Source organism: Borostomias antarcticus (genome assembly GCF_949987555.1).
Source record: "Borostomias antarcticus genome assembly, chromosome: 3".
In the NCBI taxonomy this organism is placed as follows: domain Eukaryota; kingdom Metazoa; phylum Chordata; class Actinopteri; order Stomiiformes; family Stomiidae; genus Borostomias; species Borostomias antarcticus.
Window position 1 is genome coordinate 12,130,260 of NC_140236.1, and position 22,127 is coordinate 12,152,386.

Below are 22,127 nucleotides of genomic sequence, written 5' to 3' on the forward strand. Positions count from 1 at the left end.
AATCTGTTATGACCCAACAATACCTGCTAGCCAAATGTGCCCGAGACCCCAGAAGCAGAGACAGGACACCGGATCCAAGTTCAAAGGTTTAATAAATCAGAAACCCTACCTAGCGTAAGCCAAAACTATTGGGCGTGTGTGGGTATCTAGTAGGAATGTGAATGGAGTGTGTGCTAGACTACGTGTGTGTGGCAGTGTCTAGGTGCAAAGCTAAGTGTGGTGCGAGTGTAAATGTACCAGGGAGTGTTGTGCTGCAGAAGAAGAGCCCTAGTGGCAGGGGTGAGGCGACAGGGAGAGTCTGAGAGGTGGGTACCTGGGTCGAAGACGTGGGGATAGATCCGTCCGGGAGGGTCCTGGGAAGGGGAGCACGGGGAGATGGCGTCCCGAGGAGGAAAGAGGGTGGTGGGAAGGAGCAGTGGAGATGGGGCTTTGGAGGTTCGAGGGAGGGTGTAGGTGGAGGTCGTAGGTGTCAACGTACAAGCGCCTGACGTCTGACTTCAGCAGCCTGAAGTATTGCCGAGCCCAGGTGGTGATTGGCTTCAGCTGGCCAGATGGTAATGAGAAACACCTGCTGCTGAAGGAGACGCTGGGCCCCGGAGATTGGCTTCAGCTGGCCAGATGGTAATGGGCAACACCTGCTGCTCAGGGAGACGCTGGGCCCAACCTCAATGCTGACGCACTGAAAGGGACTGGGAACGGGACTGGGATCGGCTTGGGCGTTGGGGCACAACAGTTTCCTCGTGATGTTGTAGAGCAGGAATCTGCCAGAGCGTGTAATGGATGTGATATGTGTAGAGAGCGACAGTTGGACATCCAGAGTCACACCCAGATTCCTCACAGTCCGAGTTGGCATCACCACTGTGTCGTCAATTGGTGATGGCCAGGTCCATGACCAAGGACAGACCTTTGTGGAACTCCCGTAGTCAGACTACCAGGGTTTTTCCTGCATAGAGGAATTTTTGGCACCCCCCAAAGAGATTTTAGCCAGAACCAAAGGAGAATCACCAGTGCCAAAATGCTGAAAATTAGATGAATAAAAATAAAGACAGCAATAATAAAAATAGCAATTCAAATCCTCTCCAAATGTGTTTGCTAGCTTGTTTCAAGTGCAGCCCATCCCTCTTTCTTGCATTGTCCATGGTTTGGATCACTAGTAATCGAGATAATTAATAGACAGGTGAAAAGTGAGCTCAGTCAGAACGAGAACAGTGAGAGAACAGTGAGAGGGGTCAGGGAAGAATTTTTACAGCTCACTTATCTGGCCCCCAGGTGATTACTGTTTTTTTGCTTCCCTCTGGAATATGTAGAGAGTGGGTCGTATGCACACCTCCCTTGTTCTCTGTAAAGCGCATTGTGTTGCCTCTGGGTATGAAATGCGCTTTACAAATAAAGCTTTGATTGATTGATTGACAGTGAAGAATTTAGGCCGATACTATATATGCTGGTAGGCTACTCGGCATAAAATTGAGGTTTCCCCAAAAAATTGTGTACACACCACCCTGCAAAGACCCTGGACTATGTGGTTCCAACACAGAACCACTCCATGTCACCTGGTAAGAGCGACCTGTCAGATAGAATGCAAAGCCAGTGACGCCTGTCTCCTCAAGGCTGGATAGAAGGATCTGGTGGTCTACCGTATCAAACGCTGCTGACAGGTCTAGGAGTATCAGGACGGAAGAGAGAGAGTTTGCTCTCGCGGCGTGGTATGACTCTGTCACTGCAATGAGGGCCGTCTCTGTCGAGTGGCCAACCTTGAACACAGACTGGCGGGGGTCCAGGAAATTGTTCTGATGGAGATATAAAGACAGTTGTTTAAAGTCGCATTCAAATGAAAAAAGCATTCTGTCCCATTTTGGTTCACATACTTGGTCATAGTGTTCACCTATTCAACGATGTATGCCAAAAAAAATTACAAAATTCTACTTTTGTTGTAATCTTATATCAAAGTATATAATTTCTTACTTCCTCGAAAACGGTAGGTCACGTGCAATGACGACAACAGGTACCTTAGATTGTAGGCCAATAATCTCACGACATCCGCCCATCAATCAACGCTATCCTTCTATCGAATCCCTCTACCGTCCTGTCCACTTGTAAATGTTCCAATCAAATTCCTCTAAACATATGTCCCACCCTCATAGCTTGTTTGCGTCAGAAATACGTCAAACTACGGAAGTAAAATTATCTCAAACGTCCGTTTCAGTGCGACTTTAAAGATAGCACGCTCAATTGTTTTTGATAGAAAGGATATAAGGGAAACCGGTCTGTACTTCTTGACGCCAGAGAGGTTTAAGTTTAAGTTTATTTAATAGGACAATGTGGACGTACATTAAATGTTTGCATGAAACAAAAAGATGGGCGCACAAGATTTAAGTGACGGTTTCTTCAGGAGGGGGGTAACTCTGGCAGTCCTGAAAGCAGAGGGAAAGCATCCTGATGCAGGAGGTGTGTTGATGAGGTGGGTTAGAAAGGGCAGGAATTCAGAGTTGCGCAATAGACTGAAGGAGGGAGGAGGGGACAGGGTCTACACAAACACACATTAATTCCCTATTCTTTTGAGAGAGAGAGAGAGAGAGAGAGAGAGAGAGAGAAAGAGAGAGAGAGCTGTACTGTAGGTGGCAGAAGAGAGAGAGACTGCAACGCAGTAAGACTGAATCCATTAAAACCCTTTTGGCTTTTTGTGAACACAATTACATTCAATCTTCTTTCTTCACGGCAGTTCTCACATCTGAAGGTTGAATAGTTTAATTGGCTTCAAAAAACAATCAAAAATCGAATTTCAGTGTAAAACAGCTAAAGCATCTTGGCTGTTATAAGTGTACTCAGCTTCAGAACCCCAACCCGCAAAGCTCTGCTGACCACATCAGTTCCTCAAATAAATCTATAGCGTGTGTGTGTGTGTGTGTGTGTGTGTGCACGTTTGATGTTTGTGTGTGTATGTCGTTTGTGCATGTTTGTGTGTGTATGTGTGTGCGCGAGTGTGTGCACATTAGACAGCAGAGCAGATTCTCCAGTACTCATTCAGGGACATTAAGCCCTGCTAATTCCCACACTTGTACTGATACTAGTTTACACACGCACACTCTCTGCCTTGGCTTATCACACACTGTGCTGAGGGAGGGACAATTTCTTCCAGACCATTGAAGCAATGATGTGGCTGTGGGGCTATGGTTAACAGAGCTGCAGGTTTAACAGAGCTATAGGGTAGTAGAGCTGCAGGTTTAACAGAGCTGCGGGTTTGACAGAGCTGCAGGTTTGACACAGCTGCAGGGTTAACAGCTGTATGGTTGGGTTAACAGAGCTACAGGGTTAGTAGAACTGCATGGGGGGCTAAAAGAGATGCAGGGTTGGGTTAACCGAGTTGCAGGGTTGGGTTAACCGAGTTGCAGGGCTGGGTTAACAGAGCTGCAGGGTTGGGTTAACAGAGTTGCAGGGCTGGGTTAACGGAGCTGCAGGGCTGGGTTAACGGAGCTGCAGGGCTGGGTTAACGGAGCTGCAGGGCTGGGTTAACGGAGCTGCAGGGCTGGGTTAACGGAGCTGCAGGGCTGGGTTAACGGAGCTGCAGGGCTGGGTTAACGGAGCTGCAGGTCTGGGTTAACGGAGCTGCAGGGCTTGGTTAACGGAGCTGCAGGGCTGGGTTAACGGAGCTGCAGGGCTGGGTTAACAGAGCTGCAGGGTTGGGTTAACAGAGTTGCAGGGTTGGGTTAACAGAGTTGCAGGGCTGGGTTAACGGAGCTGCAGGGCTGGGTTAATGGAGCTGCAGGGTTGTAGGCTAGCAGCGCTAAGGGGTTTAACGGAAGATTAGCGCCATGTGAAGTGGTAGTGGCCCCTCTAATGTTCTGCCAAACAGCTTAGACACACACACTCACCCTAGTTCCTACACTGTAGCATCAGAGAGACAGGGGTGGGAGAGAGAGAGAGAGGGAGAGAGAGAGAGAGAGAAAATGAGGGAGGAGACAGAGAGGGATTAGTAGAGAAAGAGGGGGATGAAGATGGGGGTTGAGGAAGGGAGGGAGAGAGTGGCTGAGAAAGAGAGGTAAGGATTGGAAGAGAGAGATGCTGAGAAGAGAGAGCTGCTGAAACAGTGTACAGCAGCGGTCTGCTGCTGTAATGGTGTCAGTTGTAAGGACCCCTTCCATAACCAGGCCAGGTCCAGCCTGGCTTATGGCCATTACAGCTGTTCTTTCGATAGTTCTGGACAAATGTTCTATGCACTTCCCTATGCACTTCCCTGTAGGTGGTGAAGTAAGGCTTATCTGGACATGTACATACATTTGATTGAGTAAGCAGGTAGTTATTGACCCTCATGGAGCATGCATATTAAGTAGAACGTCAAAGGGATGATGCGTTAAGCAATTAGACCTCACTTCCTGTTTACGTGGTGTTGATGTTGAGTTGTTAAAATTGTTCCCATTCACCCTTATGAAGTTTGCATATTAAGTAGAATGTCAAAGGTATGATGCGTTAATTAAACTATTAGTTCAGTTTATTTGATGCATGTCCAAGTATGAAGGCATATCAGTCTGACAGTGTTTATTGACAATTCAATATGGTTAAGACCAAGTTTAGGGGGCATCAGGAAATATGACAGCATGGGACTTGTGTATTGGCAAGTCTGAACACACAGAGGTACTAAATGAATTTACAAAACTGCTCTCTTGTGGTGCCATCAGTACATGTCACCGGCTCCGTGCTATGATACATGATGACTACCCTCTTGTTGTGCCAACAGAGAGCTGCCGGCCAGCAACAAACCACAGAGCCACCATGTGACAAATAGATGATCCCTAGTATTGGTGCTGATAAGCCCATCAGCCTAAAACACCAGTCACAAGCCCTGCCCATTTCTACAGTGAATTGAATATCACTCCACATCAACCGTAATCCTCTCAATATCACACAGAAACACTTGGCCCAATGACACTGCATCACCTTAAAAACCCTAACCCCCTCTCTGTTCTCTCAACCAAACAACTAGAACCTGTACTATACTAACTTTAACCCCCCGACTGTTCCCTCAACCAAACAGATCTGTACTAGGGCTGTCAATTTAATGCGTTCATTAGATTAATTAATTATGCAAACATTAACGCGTTAATAAAAATGAACACAACTTATTAATCGATTTTGTCCAGCTGTAGTTGTGATGTCATTGCCTGATTTAACATTATTGAAGCGCCAAACTTAATTTGGCCCTGAATGACCCTGTAGGCTACCTCCTATGCAACGCAAAAGCATCAGTGCCTTCAAACAAACTCGAGGAAGTGGATAATCGGACTTTGCTTTTTACTTTGGTTTACTTTCAAAATACTCCAAGATGGGACAGTTATTAAGAGTGCGGCCGTTTGCATACTGTACCAGCAAAGCAGTTTGCGTGAGGCACAAACTCTTCACAAACTCTAGAAAGAAATTCATCAGGACAAAATCATGGAGTCTAACTGCACATGTAAAGCAGGGTGAGTAAGTTAGTGGCATCTATTATTAGAAAATAAGTCTGTGAGAATGATCTGTTAACTACTAGCGACGGGCTAATTAAAGTAGCTACTGTACATCAAGCACCTAACGTTACTAGAAACTTCAGAGTTTTTTGTGTCGGTGCTGCTGTAAACTGATGTGTGGAGGGAGGTGTAAAGTAATGTATCGTGCAGCTTGTTTCCTAATAACATTATGTTATCAATTTGCAATTGATCAATTTGCGATGAATCGCGATTAATTAATTACAGATCATGTAATTAATTAGATTATCTTTTTAATCGTTTGAAATCCCTACTCTGTACTATACTAACCCTAACCCCCCCTCTGTTCCCTCAACCAAACAGCTAGACCCTATACTATACAAACCCTAACCCTAGCCACCTCAACCAAACAGCTAGACCCTATACTATACAAACCCTAACCCTAGCCACCTCAACCAATCAGCTAGACCCTATACTATACAAACCCTAACCCTAGCCACCTCAACCAAACAGCTAGACCCTATACTATACAAACCCTAACCTTAGCCACCTCAACCAATCAGCTAGACCCTGTATTACAATTTGCTGCAAGCTTTCTTTTCTTTTTTTTAAATGCAACTACAGCTGACTCCTCTTGTATGTGCAATATGTTGTGGACAACGTGTTGTGTGTAGTATATGTATGTGAGACATGTGATGTGTTGTCCTCCTCTGTTTCTATGTATAGAGTTGATTTGTGCAGCAAACGAGTCCAAGACAAATTTCCCTGAGGGGACAATAAAGTATATTCTATTCTACACAAGCTACGCTACGCTGCTGTGAAGTATTTTGGTACACTCTGAGCACGCGGGGGTCGCTGCCTTGCGTCAGTGCCCCTATTGGTTTGTGTGAAATAGCACTTGCGCTTGTGTAAAGTTACAATTTTTGGCATGACACGTTTCTACGCAAGGACGCGTCAACATCACCTTGCGTAGCCTTGCGTAGCTCGCGCTAGAGTAGCTTGCGTAGGATACGAATGGGCCTTAACCCTAACCCTGCTCTGACAACATTAAACCACCCAGACTTTAACACAAACACTAACTCCACCCCAACCAGGCACAGAACCCTGTGTAAATCCTTTGTAACCAATCAAAGTGTCTGACTGATGAGCTGGCAGCGAATTACAGTGACAGAGTGAGGATCAAGCAGCCAATCATGCTGAATATACAACAGCTCTGGAACCAATCAGAATGACAGACCAATACTGAGCAGCTGATGGTCTGAGGTGTATTAGACCTGACAAACAGACAGATCAGTGACAGTGGATCTTCACCTCTCCTTTCCTGTAATCTCCTCTTCTGTCCTCTCTCTCCTCCTCTCTCTCTCTCTCTCTCTCCCTCCCTCCCTCCCTCCCTCCCTCCCTCCCTCCCTCCCTCCCTCCCTCCCTCTCATCTGCTGTGCTCCACCAGACAGGGGGTTGTGCTGGTAATCTCTCCCTGACAGAGTGCTCCAACAGTGGGACGGCTAGAGCCCCAGGCCTGCCTCTCTCTACAGGCTCCAGCAGCCAGCCTGGATCACACACACAAACACACACACACACACACACACACACACACACACAGGAGCCTGAAGCATGCACACCACAGGTGGGACACCAAAATAGATGTCAACAGGTAGGTTTTGCAGTGTGTGTGTGTGTGTGTGTGTGTGTGTGTGTGTGTGTGTGTGTGTGTGTGTGTGTGTGTGTGCACGAGTGAGTTTACATAGATGTGGTGTGTGTGTGTGTGTGGTCTCTATGGGGATAATGGCACAGTGATTAATGAAGATGACTCAGACCCCAATCCCCAAATTCTCAGCTCATTTTACACATCACTACTGCACCCTATACAGTAGTCTAGTAGGAAGGCAGGGTCCCCATGCCCATAACCATGCCAAAGTCCCCCGCATGAACCCCATTGACATATTTTTCTAACTTTGTTTTTGTAATCCTTAAGTTATCTAAATATTTTCCCATTGGTCCATTTGGCAGCCATTTTGGATTTCCAATGAAAATTGAAAATCAACATGAATTTTGAACTAGACATCATACAGAGACAAATTACCCAGTTTTTCTGTATAATTTATATACAACAAACTTGAAAGGACTACGGGAAATCCACCAATACGTAGGGAACACAGTTCCACATAGAGCGCCTGGAACGCACACGCTTAGGACGTAGGGAAGACGCTGACAGCACACCATTGTTACACAGCGAATTGACTATTGCCAGTGAGCTGGACTCTTTTAGAAAAACTATGAAAACCTGAACGAACCCGAGCAGGGGACAGCGCGTCTGGAGAGGCGTGGCTGTAAGTCAGCTTTGAAGATTGACGACTTTAGAGCTGGCCGTCTCGTCAGCTGGTGGGAAGACCGAGGACATGGAGATCCAGTGCCAAGAGCTCGCATCATGGGTGACAGGTAGGCTGTTTGTCCATTATCTATTGTGTGCCTAAAGCAAGCTGATGATTTTAATGTATTGGTTTAGCCTAGGGAGGAATAATAATAATAATCTGGACCAAGAAGATCTTTATAAGCCGCACGTGAACACATAAAACACGTGAGTGAGGGGCGACACACAACACACACACACACATATCTTCAGTGGTCACCAGTGGAAGTTGTCCTCTGCATTTATCCTATCCAAGCTGTCCTCCTCTGGAGGCAGCCAGGAGCAGTGGGCAGCCTCATCGGTGGCACCCGGGTACCAAGTACAAGTGCTCAGTCCAAGTCCTGGTCAGGGACAGGACTGAAGAGCATCTGTTCTGCATGTTTTTCATATTGCGAGGAAACCCTTGCGAACACGGGGAGAACATGCAAACTCCGTACAGAAAGGCCCAGGAGACCTTCTTGTTGTGAGTCAACAGTACAAAAGACTGCGCCACCATGATGCATGTGAGCGATTTTGGGGTTCAGTGTCTTGCTCTAGGACACTTCAGCACAATGCCGGAAACTGGGATCGAACCAGGGCCTTGCGATCCCCAGCCGGCCACTCTACCTCCCAAGCTACGTGGCCGGAGAGGTTTTAGTGTTAGCGATGAATCAGCCGTAGACAATGATGCCATTGTTAACAGTTTTAGGGCTTGCTGACAGCGTAGCCAGGCGGCGAGAGTTACCAAGCCACAACACTGTCTAGAATGGCCTGGTTGTCATAGGGTTGATTCATTGCAGGCTGACACACATGCTCAATGCAACCGAACACCTTCACTGAAACTACATGACCGGGTGATTCTTTAATCACCTCACCAACCTCTAGGTGGAACATAAAGGTGTCTAACACTGACCCCTCCTCAGCCTCCTTCAGGTGACCCATGAAAGTATCTCTGAGATTAACTAAAGGCCTCTCCTGTACTTCCTTAAAGTGAACCATGAACGCAACTGCCAACCCCACCAAGGGCTCTAGCTCCTCTCCAGAAGCTACATCAACAGGGGACTCACACACATGCGCATCTTGACACATGACATCAAGACCTCAGGGAACTCCCTAGTCAACTTCTCAGTACCTGGCAACACTATGGAGCCAAAGGAAACCAGGGGGGTGAAACCAGGGGTAAGACTCATTAACTGCCGATTATTAAGCCGCCGTACAAATGCCCCAGCAGAAGCCACGGAGGCCCTCTCCTCCCTAGTTTCACCAAGCATCCAAGCCACCAGTTGGTCTGATTCCAACCAGACTCACGGTCTAACCGCTACACTCTTAGCAAGATACACAGACAGTACACAACCACAACCGGGCCCAAATATAAGATGCCCACCCGTCTACAATGGATGTGGTTGGGCACCTTGAAAAATTATTCAAAAAACATGTTAAACTCTCAATTTCAAAGACAAGAAACTCACCGAGGTGTTAGTTGGCGTTCTGGCATATAATTCGCCAGAAAGTAAGATTCTAGTTCATCTGGAAAGGCTTTTTTAAATATTTAGCATAGAACTATTTAGTCGCAGCACATACGTGTGTAAACTTCCGCAAACTAGGTAGCCTAGCAACATAAACAATAACAATAGCTACCGTAAGTAGTTCCGCTTCCTGAATCCCCTCTGCGGATTGATCTACACATCTACAACGGTCGCTTCAATACAAGTCAATGGATTTCATAAAATGATCAATAAAACCCTACAGGATTCATACTTTGCGACGAATTTGATGTCAGAACACCAACGGACACCAATGACCCCCTCGGTGAGCTTCTTGTCTTTAAAATCGAGAGTTTAACATGTTTTTGAATGATTTTTCAAGGTGCCCATCCATTGCATAACCTAAATGGTGGTAGAGCAATTACAGTATCAGACTTTCTCAAAAGTGCTAGTTTTGTCAACATTTTGATCTGAACCATTGTATATGATCATAAGTAACCTTAAAACAGGGCTAAACATGCATTTTCCCTTTACTACTCCTTTAAGACGTCCATGTGAAAACGAGAAGAGAAACAGAAAGTGTTGTAAAGAGGGAGGGAGGGCAGGAGATCACTCCTCTATCTGGACCGTCACGCTCCATCTATTCTCAGGCTGTTTCATCCCCTCTCCCTCTTTTTGTTCACTGCAATGCCATCTTTTCACAGCGTAAAAACCTCCTGTTTGCTACCATGGTTTACCAGTAATGTACTGTATCAATGCCCTGACCTGACCTCTGTGATAGTATGAGATGCATTCTGTAAACACAAACACAAACCCGTCAGCCAAGCAAACCTGCTGAAAGTAAAGTACAAAATCAACATTATACAGTAGCTTCTGTGCAGCACTGGGTCGGGCCGGGCGTTTTGAGGAGGAAGAGGAAGAAGGAGGAGACAAATGACAAATACATGAGGTTCTCTGCCCGGACTAATTATTTAAAACTTCTTAAATTAAAAATATTTTTTAAATCATGTCTTGTCATAGAAATTGCTATCCTCAGCCATGTCCTTTGTTTTACAGTTTCGCTCTACCTCCCTCAACCTTTCACATGCAAAACCCCTGGCTGTGCTAACCTACCTCTCCAGGAGGTCGAGACACCAGACTTTCTGTCTGCACTAGTGACTTCCCATTGTCTTCCTTGTTTGGCCAGAAACCTTTTTCAGATTTTACCGCCCTTTTCCCATATCACGTGTCTGACCTCTTGACCATTGTTGATGACGTGTTGATGAGCCAATCAGATCTTAGAATGTCATATCCGGATAAAAAAAATGTATAACAGCGTGCAAGCACAAACCTAGTTACTTCTGCTGGTTGAACCACTGTGTTTTATCCTGAAGTCCTTTTGCAATCGTATGTTTTCTTAATAAATCAGACAACCTTTTTTAGCGAACCTTGGCAAATCCTTTTTTACTTTTGATAGCTGGATCAAATTTATTTACATTACAGCCTGAAATCCAAGAAGTGCAATGCCTGAGTAGAGTGTTTATTCTGCATCACCCGGGGCTTGAACTCACAACCATAGACATCTAGGGAAGGTCATGTTCTTGTTGAGCCAAATGAGAAGTTGGTAGTTTGGCCTTTGCTTGTTCTTCATATAAAACGTCTTAAGTTTTGCAAAAGAACATTCTCAAACATACTTAAATCACACATGAGGCTATGTTTGTATGTATGTGTAGCCAAGTGGAAAATAGATGTGAACCAAAGCCACTAGATGGCGCTGTGCTTTTCTGGGCATCCCCAGCGTGAGACATGCACTAGCAGAAGTAGCGCATGAGGTATCTGGAAGAGAGTCGTCTGTTTGACCAGGTCGCATGTGCTCTCGTGGAGAGATTGCCGCATGTTTCGTAGAGTCTGGATAAAAGTGGTAAATATTCTATAGTGAAGCTTTGTATATTGTAAAATGATCTAAAGATGAATGCTAGTGGACTTGTATGGAGTATTGAATGACATGTTCACTTGGGTTGGTGACGTGAGTGGGTCTGATGTTTGCAGATTGTATATCCATGCAGTGGGCTGCGTGTGGGAAGTTGAGGACTGCGTGCGCTGCGGTTTGTGAGGACCCTGTGAGTGCATCGTCCATATTGGTGTATGCAAGTTCATGTTTTGTATTTCTGTTATCAGTGAATGTTGGGTACATATTTGTAATTGTTCTTTTTGTTTGCATAATAGCCTACCTGAGTAGAGTCAAGGACCTGTCATCGCGTGCAATTTAGCTAGCAGCACCAAGATAGGATAGCCTACAGTACGTGAGTATAGAGAAAGGCTGCACATTTCAGTGGCTGTTAATGTAGGCTACCACAGGTTTTATGTTCTATTGTAATTACCTGTGGGTGTTTTTGGTTTGATTTCTTTTGTTTTTGTCAATAGAAGAACGACCCTACAGTTATTTATGCACCTTAGAGTTAGTTATGCATCTTACATTACCTTAGAGTTATTTATGCACCTTAGAGTTAGTTATGCATCTTACATTACCTTAGAGTGGTTTATGCATTTTACCTTAGAGTGATTTATGCATTTTACATTACCTTTATTAATGTTGTTTATTACAGTCAGCTTAGATCTTGGGAGTGTATATTAGCCTTATCACTTTGGGAAGACTACAGTCTCATTTAATGCCATTTTGTTCCTTTGCCAAGTGGTCAAGAATAAAGAACCCATATTTTTTTGTTGTGTCCTGTGGTACTCAATACACCAGGTTACATATGTATGTATGTATGTATGTATGTATGTATGTATGTATGTATGTATGTATGTATGTATGTATGTATGTATGCAGGGTTACATTGGGATTTGTTATGTGACAGGGCCCTCTGTTATCGGGGTTATCAAGGGTGCGCATGGGTGCGGGCAGTGGCAGCAGTGATGGTGGCGCTTAGGCTATACTGCTTTATTAATAGCAAATATCAAGCCTTTAATAATCTATCTTAACTTTGAAATTAAAGTATTCTTGATTAAATACAGAGTAACTGCAGTGTGCTCAATCAGTGGCCAATCAATCTGATCCAATCACTGCAATCCCTGGTCTCAAGACTCTGATCCAATCACAGCAACTCGCGGTCCCATTCAAACTTCTTTCTTACCTAATGCGTTGCAATCCGCCGAAAGCGAACAAAATAACGTAATGAGTTAGGATCATAACAAAAGGTATATACATTTTTAAAATATGAGTGTGTATTTAAGCATTGTGTGCAGCTAGCTACACACTATACCGTGTAAGCTAGCTAACGTTAATTAGACCTGTGAACATAACTAGCGATTTTCACCAAGCTACTTCACTGTGAAGTATGTAGCTACCTAGTTAACCTAACATTAACTAATCTGGTTAAAACAAATTTAAAACAGCTGCTGATGCTGAGCAGTGTAGTTATATTGATATGTTCATTGATGTAGCCAACGTTAACCTTAACTCCCAATACATAGTAGCGCTTAAGAGTAGTTAACTGGGGCTGCTACGAACAGACATGTCACCTACAGTAGAAGCTGCGTCAGTTATCGATTCATATCATTGTGGATGGCCACAAGTTAAAAATGCCCATTCCTTTTGCAACATAGGACTTTAATTTCACTATTCATTTAATTTAGGCTACTACACATTATTGAAAAGTGATCACTAGTGAATATTATGTATTCGCCTTCATAGCCTACAGCATGCAGTGGCCTGAGAGCTGACTGTTCCATCATCTTCTAGGCCTATAGGCAAGGCAAGGTAAGTTTATTTGTATAGCACATTTCAGCAACAAGGCAATTCAAAGTGCTTTACATGAGACATTAAAAGCGTCAAGACAAAGTGCAACACATAAAAGGTCATATAAAATGAAATGCAAAAAAAGGACATTTAAAACAAAATACAGAAAAAATCTAATACAGGAATAAAAGTTGAGGACTTTTGACAGAGGACTGGACCTTTATGCAAAATTTTGAGATTTTTCATGCATGGGAAGTCAGACTTCCTAGGAAGAAGAAGAAGAATATTGAAGACGAACCAGCAGCTGAAGCTGTCCAGCCCCTAATGAGCTACTCTGCTGAACAGTCGACAAAAAAATTTAGGATTGTGTTAAAAACGTGTAAATGTACAACAGAAAAAGACCAATGAATTATGCAGCTGGACCACAGGAAAGGGGTACAGAACCAGGGAGAAATGATTTCCATTTTGAGTCAATAAAGAGCACTTAAGATCCTGTGTGTGTGTGTATATGTGTGTGTGTGTGTGTGTGTCTGCGTGCGTGTGTGTGTGTGTGTGTGTGTGTGTCTGCTTGCGCACATGTGTGTACAGTATGTGTGTGGGTCTATGTCTGCGTTTGTGTTGTGTGCGTGTATGTATTTGTGTGTGTACTGTATGTGTGCATATGTGTGTGTGTGTGTGTGTGTGTGTGTGTGTGTGTGTGTGTGTGTGTGTGTGTGTGTGTGTGTGCGTGCGTGTATGTGACTGGAACATGTTCTGGAGAATAACACCTTAGCAGAGTCCTGGTTCTTGATTCCCCAAACCCATGTTAGTAATTATGGGCAGACATGCTTTAGAGATGGGGGGTCACTGTCACTGTCAGGCTGTGCCTCACTGCTGCTGGGTATGAGTGCAAAACTCTACATGCAGGTCTGTGTGAATTAATGTGTGTGTGTGTGTGTGTGTGTGTGTGTGTGTGTGTGTGTGTGTGTGTGTGTGTGTGTGTGTGTGTGTGTGTGTGTGTGTAAGTGTGTGTGTGTGTGTGTGTGTGTGTGTGTGTGTGTGTGTGTGTGTGTGTGTGTGTGTGTGCATGCGTGCGTGTCGTGATCCATGTTGCCTTCCTACAGTGAGTGTGTGTTATCTGAGACAGGAGCATATCCCCAAATCTCCCATCACAGAATCTCATAGGATCATCTAACATCCCCTCTATCTAACACTAACTCTCTATCTAACACTCCATTCTATCTAAACCTCCCCTCTATCTAAACCTAACCCTATTATCTAAACCTCCCCTCTATCTAACTCCCACCTCTATCTAACGCTCCCCTCTATCTAACTCCCACCTCTATCTAACACTCCTCTCCATCTAAACCTCCCCTCGATCTAAACCTCACTCTACCTAACCCTCCCCTTTATATATCCCTCCCCTCTATCTAACCCTCCCCTCTATCTATCCCTCCTCTCTATCTAACCCTCCCCTCTATCTATCCCTCCTCTCTATCTAACCCTCCCCTTTATATATCCCTCCCCTCTATCTAACCCTCCCCTCTATCTATCCCTCCCCTCTATGTAATCCCAACCCTCTATCTAACCCTTGCGTCTATCTAATCCCAACCCTCTATCTAACCCCAACCCTCTATCTAACCCTCCCCTTTATCTAACCCTCCCCTCTATCTAACCCAACCCTCTATCTAACCCTCCCCTTTATCTAACCCTCCCCTTTATCTAACCCTCCCCTCTATCTAACCCTCCCCTCTATCTAACCCTCCCCTCTATCTAACCCTCCCCTCTATCTAACCCTCCCCTCTATCTAACCCAACCCTCAATCTAACCCTCGCGTCTATCTATTCCGTGAAGGCAACAAATGACTCTCTCAAAAGAAGAACGCTGGCTGGAGATGAAGTGGAACGATTAATTTTGCGCTTGTCCTCCCTGCCTCTGAAGCCCACTGGCCTGACTGACCATGTTTGGTGGCACGGAGACCCTCCTCTCAAATCCCCTGTACCACACACACACACACACACACACACACACACACACACACACACACCAAGACAGTTTATCATAGAGACAAGTCATACACTCTCACACATATTTGTCCCTGACTGGATACAGCTCAGTAACTAGTCCCGGAAAACGATCTATGATTGAGGACAGAATATCATATTGATCTGAGGGGGTGCAGACGTGATCAATACTCTGGGAATGGATGGGAGGGACGGTTAGTCGCACACACTCACACACACACAAACACATGGTCACAGTGTCAGGAGCAGATGTACTATGTAAATGTTAGTGTGCCTGACAACATGGCATGGTATGTACAGTATGAACAGGCCACACATGGCTCAAACAACATTCTCCCTGGCGCAGGACCACAGAAGGGAAAGTTGCGCTTTTCCTACTCATGCATTCATGGGAGTGTTGATGGAAAGATGGGAGTTTCACGTGAAAGCAGGGGAGATGTGCAGGGAGAGAATGATTAGTATTCCGTTGCATGTACTGTATGAAAACCGCGGGGTACAGTACAAGTCTGTTTTGCTGTGAAATTTATCCACCTTTAAAAAGCGAGTGTAATCCAGTTAGCGCGTTTGAAATTCCAGAAGGAATGGCAGCAGTCAGCTCCTCAACCTCTACAGTCATCCTCTACATGCACCAACAAAATACTTTTTACGACATTGGCATCTTAACAATACCCACCAGCCTACACAACCATATAATGGACATAGCAGAGATAGAGACAGGCAGCTACCTACATATTTTGTTAATTAATAGAGATATTATGATACACATAATGAGTAATATTAGATAGAACTGGGTAAATAGCTGGCTAGCTAGATAACATTAGCTGAGTATATTTTCAATAATATGCCATTGTACATATTTTTGATAAAATGCTATTGTTTTCATGCAGCACTGATGCATAGGAGGTCGCATAGTAGCCAAATTGGTCTCAGATATGTCTCAATATATTAGGCCTGACGTTATTTGCATGCAGTAAAGTTACCATTGTAACGTGAAGAGCAGCAACAAAACTAGAGCATTCACAATGCAGACGTTCAAGCTCAATGAGAACTTTTTATAGTTCAATATTCATCTTTACTTGCTATTAGTTTATGAATTGGCCTTCACAAGACCCCAAATTTTAGAATTTCGGTGTACTGGCTAGTACACTGGCGGGAAATCTTGTGGTGGAAACGGAAGTGACCCGTTTTGCGTGCCAGAAATCCCGGCAACACCAATCAGTTAAGACTTTCGCAATCAGGCGTTCACACCCAGGCTGGGCTAGCATCTCTCATTTGCTGCTACGACCTGTCACTCTTTCCATTTTTACCTGTTGATACGCCCTCGGAACACCAGCTTGGGCAGCAAAGTGGCACAAACTCTGTTATGTAGTATGCGTAGCACAGCGATTCAATGTAATATTTGATTCTGGAGAGAGACTAGGCCCACCCCTCGCTACAGCATAGAGGGCGGGACCAGCCCACCAACAGGGTGATTGATGGTGACTGCAGCGAGTCAGAGACAGTCCTTCACACGGTCCTGCACACACTAAACATACTTAATAGTGAAAGCTACACCCACTCGCCAGACAGACCACAGTCTACGCTGCGCTCGTACCTGTAGTCAATGGAATACTATTTAAACACATCGATCATGAGTAGAATATGTCTGTATGTGTGTGTGTGTGTGTGTGTGTGTGTGTGTGTGTGTGTGCGCTCGCATGTGTGTGCGTGCACGCGTGTGTGTGCTTGCGTGTGTGCTTGTGTGTGTGTGTGTGCATGTGTGTGTGTGTGTGTGTGTGTGTGCACGCGTGCGTTTATGTGTGTGCGTGTGTGTTGAGAGGCCTGATGGCTCTTTATGCGAAGGTAACTGACCTCAGTCAGACCAGATCTGCCGATGACAGATGACAGTGGCTGAGAGGAAATTTGTCTCCAGTGCTCACATTCATCATCCTCACAATGGAGACTAGGTGTTTCACCATGTAAGCTGTGTGTGTGTGTGTGTGTGTGTGTGTGTGTGTGTGTGTGTGTGTGTGTGTGTGTGTGTGTGTGTGAGAGATGGAGAGAGGCAACAAATGTGTGTACAATTGAAGTCAAGAAATGGGAGGAGGAAGAGGAGGAGTTACTCTGTAGTAGTTACTGTACTAGTAGTAGCAGTTACTGAGTTAGTAGTAGTAGTTACTCTGTAGTAGTTACTCTGTTAGTAGTAGAAGTTACTCTGTGTTAGTAGTAGTTATTCGATGTTAGTAGTAATAGTTACTCTGTAGCAGTTATTCTGTGTTAGCAGTTACTCTGTAGTAGTTACTTTATTAGTAATAGTGGTGACTGTGTTACTGTATTAGTAGTGGTTACTCTGTAGCAGTTACTCTCTGTTAGTAGGTCCGGATCCAGACAGAACCACAACTGAGCAAATATACATATTACATATATATATTACAAATTATTTATACCTATTATTTCCGAAACATTGCCGTGACACAATAAGTCAAAATTCTACGCTTTCTCCGCTGCAAGCAGGGATTGGCATTGGCAGTGTTGCCAGAGTTGGAGGTTTTCCACATATGTGGGCAACCTTTGATGATATTGGGCGGTTGGGAAACTGTCAGTCTGATCTGTCAACGCTGGGGTCATGTGAGTTGACAGCGCAGATTAATTGATGGCTAATGTTAGTTTGTCTGCAGTTAGCTATCTAGGAGTTAGCCTGGTGTTAGTTTTAGCCTCAGTTATTTCTAGTGTAGCTGGCATGTTCAAATGTGGCCAAAAGAAAAGTTGACGGTGAAAATAGTCAATTCAGATGAATGGATCGAAAAATATGCCTTCATCCTCCCTCCAATGAGCACCAAACCGATGTGCTTAATATGATATGAAACGGTAGCTCTTGTGAAGAGGCAATTTGAGACGCCACTATGAAACAAAACATGGTCATTTTGAAGCGATGAAACACAGGAGGAGATTATATAAGAGGTGAGGAGATATGATAGGAGGTGAGGACAGGAGACAGGAGATGAGGAAATAAGACAGGAGGTGAGGAGAGGACACAGGATGAGAGGAGAGGAGACAGGAGGTGAGGAAATAAGACAGGGGGTGAGGAAATAAGACAGGAGGTGAGGAGAGGAGACAGGAGGTGAGGAGAGGAGACAGGAGGAGAGGATATAGGAGGTGAGGAGATAAAACAGGTGAGAAGACAGGATGTGAGGAGATAAGACAGGAGGTGGGGATAATACAGGAGGAGAGGAGACAAGAGGAGAGGAATGGATATAGGAGGTGAGGAGATATAACAGGAGGTGAGGAGAGGAGACAAGAGGAGAGGAGACAGGAGGAGAGGAAGGAGAAAAGAGGAGAGGAGATAGGAGAGACAGGACTTGAAATTATTTGATTCACCTTTGTTGTGTGTGTGTGTGTGTGTGTGTGTGTGTGTGTGTGTGTGTGTGTGTGTGTGTGTGTGTGTGTGTGTGTGCGTGCGTGCGTGCTATGGGGTGTGATTCGTGCCAGCGTAACAAACACTCAGTGCTTTCGTCGCCTGCATTGCGTGTATAAAGGTACTTTGGCGAGCTGATTAATAGGCGTGCATATACGCACGCGTTACGAGTCGCTCGCATTCTCAGAGGGTGACGTGTCAAAACTGCCGTGCCATTTTTGCGCACATGCATGTACGTTTGCACGCTCGTGTTAAGTCAGCGGGCACTAGAAGCTGCGAGCGGGGCTCATTTGTCCATATTGAATAAAAATTAAGAATATTTATTTGCACTCAATCAAATTCCAGGACCCTCCTTGCATAACGTTTCCTAGATATGTGTCGTTTTATCTCCACTATCGCTACATTTTCAAATAGGTTGTGGCTGTTCGAACTGGTGCTGACGGTGCTGCAGCGCCCTCTATTGACAAGAAACACGTGTATCTGAACATTTGTTTTAAATTGCGAAGAAAGAGTCATTCAGATATTAGGCTTTATTAAAAACAAGTTGCTTAACATGTGCGAATTCCATTTATTGAGAATGCATTACCAATTGGCAAGGACGAGATTAGAACCAGCTATGATTTAAAGGCAACTGACCTTACACGTGCGGCCGCTAACACGTCTGCTGCGCTTGCAAGGCACTGGCACGTTTGACACGTCGCTATGCAATTTCTGCACATTACAAGCGAACGTACGTACGTTCATCTATGATTTTACCAAACTGTCATGTGTAGTGTTGGTGTCGCATATGTGAGGCGCATCTAACCTGTAGTGTTGCCGTCACGCACACGATGCGCAATTCGTGTAAACAACATGTGCACTGCGTCTGCGTGACAGGTACGTTACAGCTATGAGACGTCTGTCTCTCCATTGTTTGTCAATGGAAATTATACACGTGCGTTTAGACGTTTGATGTCATCGCGTCTTCTTAAGTAGGCGCAAGTCAAGCGTTTCAGTATGGTGTGCTGGCACTAATCACACCCCATATGCGTGCGTGCGTGCGTGCGTGCGTGCGTGCGTGCGTGCGTGCGTGCGTGCGTGCGTGCGTGCGTGCGTGCGTGCGTGCGTGTGTGTGTGTGTAAACCAGTTGGGGGGGGGGGGGTTGTGGGGAAAAGTGATTTATAGCCTATTATAATTCTTTTCTTTAAAGACGGACCTTTGGATTATTGGGGGGGGGGGTTGGTGGACTTTTATTTGAGTACCCCTGCTGTAGTAGTTACTGTGTTAGTAGTAGTAGTTACTCTGTAGTAGTTACTCTGTGTTAGTAGTAGTAGTTACTCTGTAGTAGTTACTGTGTTAGTAGTAGTAGTAACTCTGTAGTAGTTACTATGTTAGTAGTAGTAGTTACTCTGTAGTAGTTACTGTGTTAGTAGTAGTAGTTACTCTGTAGTAGTTACTCTGTGTTAGTAGTAGTAGTTACTCTGTAGTAGTTACTGTGTTATTAGTAGTAGTTACTCTGTAGTAGTTACTGTGTTAGTAGTAGTAGTTACTCTGTAGTAGTTACTCTGTGTTAGTAGTAGTAGTTACTCTGTAGTAGTTACTGTGTTAGTAGTAGTAGTTACTCTGTAGTAGTTACTATGTTAGTAGTAGTAGTTACTCTGTAGTAGTTACTGTGTTAGTAGTAGTAGTTACTCTGTAGTAGTTACTCTGTGTTAGTAGTAGTAGTTACTCTGTAGTAGTTACTGTGTTATTAGTAGTAGTTACTCTGTAGTAGTTACTGTGTTAGTAGTAGTAGTTACTCTGTAGTAGTTACTCTGTGTTAGTAGTAGTAGTTACTCTGTAGTAGTTACTGTGTTAGTAGTAGTAGTTACTCTGTGGTGGAGGGTTACTCTGCTCTCTGCTCTGGAAACACTCCTAAGTAAACACGGCACAGATAAACAAAACAAACAAACATCTTTATATAATCATCATATGTCATACAGTGAGACACATGCACACATCACACTATGTAGGCGGCAATGCCGAAACAAACACACAGAGTGGCTGGAGCGTCCACTGATGACATTTTTCTCATGCTTTTAACCCATCCCATCATCCTCCCCCCGAGGGCAGCCGGGAGCAGACAGTAGGCAGCGTGCATGAGGCGCTCCCGGGGACCAACCAAGTGCTCCTGTCCGTCTTCGCCAGACATGGACAGTGTTAGCGGTCTGTCCTTCTTCTTTCATATTGGGCTCTTTATGGGAGAAACCCTTGCGAACACGGGGAGAACATACAAACTCCATACAGAAAGACCTGGAGATCTTCTTGCTGTGAGGCGACAGTACTAGGTACTGCACCACAGTTCCGCACGTGAATGATTTTGGGGTTCAGTGTCTTGCTCAAGAAAATTTCAGCACACTCCAGCAGCTGGGACCGAACCGGGAACCTTGCGATCCCCAGCCGGCCGCTCCACTTCCTGAGCTAAGTGCCGCCCCCATATAGCTTAGATAGAAATGTCAGGGGGTGGGGGATTTCAGAGGGGGGAGGCAGGATTGGGTATTTCAGAGGGATGGCATTTAAGCTTGTGCATGCCTTTCTCTGACTAACAAAGCGGTAATTGCAGAGAGAGTGATAGGTTGTGTCGAGTAAAGCTCCAGTGGAGCATGGAAGACACATGAAAGGATGGAAACCTTAACTCTCCAGCACTAACACAATAATTAACTCTGTGACATGCCCTCCCACTCCTCTTGCTCTCTCTCTCTCTATCTCTTTTTCTCTCATGCCGTTAACTCATAGAGGGAAAGGAGGACACTCAGATCATCATGCCAAGATCACGCTTTGACAGAAGGGGATGAGAAAGATAGAGGGAATGAGAGACAAAGAGTGGGAGAGAGGAATTTAGTGAGATACGAGAGGAATGGAGGAGGGGAGAGAGAGAGAGAGAGAGAGAGAGAGAGAGAGAGAGGGAGAGATCAACTCACACTCCTCCCCTCCCCTCATCTCATCACCATTTGCTTTGAACCAATTCTGACAGCTTTACAATTTTGACAAAGCCAAATCTAATCAGTTGTCCTCTCCCCCTCGCCCTCACACAGCTAGAGAGGAGGGACCAGGGGGCTGCTCCAGAAAGCGGGTTCAATAAGGTCTGAGTGTTACCCTGAAGTCTGAATTCATTCATGATGAGATTGGAAACATAGTTTTCAGTTCCAGAAGTGCAGATCCCGGCTGATCCGAGTTAGCTCAATCAACACTGAATAGGTACAGCTTGACTTCAGCGCGTGCATGAGGACTATTACAAGCCATCATCAGTAGAGCTCCAATACCATGATTCACCATGGCAACCGATGAGACAGAAAGCTTGTCCTATCTCACCGCAGTGGAAACTCTGGGTTTTCTGTTCCAGAAAGAGAGGTATTCAAACTCAGTTACCATGGTCTCATCAAGCAAATGGCAAAACATTACAAAGGAATGTAGCCTACTTGGCAGCATATTAGAAAGGCATGTTCATTGGAACAATATGAAAATACTAATTGTATTTGTAGGAAATAAATAAGGTGGAGGGTTATGCGGTAGTATGGGGTGAGGGGGTCCCTACTTAGGGCCATCTAATCCCTGTACACCCAGAGCGAGAGCTGTGTCCGTGTCCTCGGCAGTAAGTCGTCTTCCTTTCCGGTGTGGGTTGGCCTCCGCCAGGGCTGCACTTTGTCACCAATCCTGTTTGTGAT

At 44.9% G+C, this 22,127-nt stretch overlaps 1 protein-coding gene across 1 annotated transcript in view; it reads right to left on the reverse strand.

The window, feature by feature from the left end:
- Nucleotides 1–22,127, reverse strand: part of cacna2d3a (calcium channel, voltage-dependent, alpha 2/delta subunit 3a) — a gene marked incomplete at both ends in the record, with an annotated part of 255,462 nt that overhangs the window by 211,419 nt on the left and 21,916 nt on the right. The window lies entirely within an intron of this gene.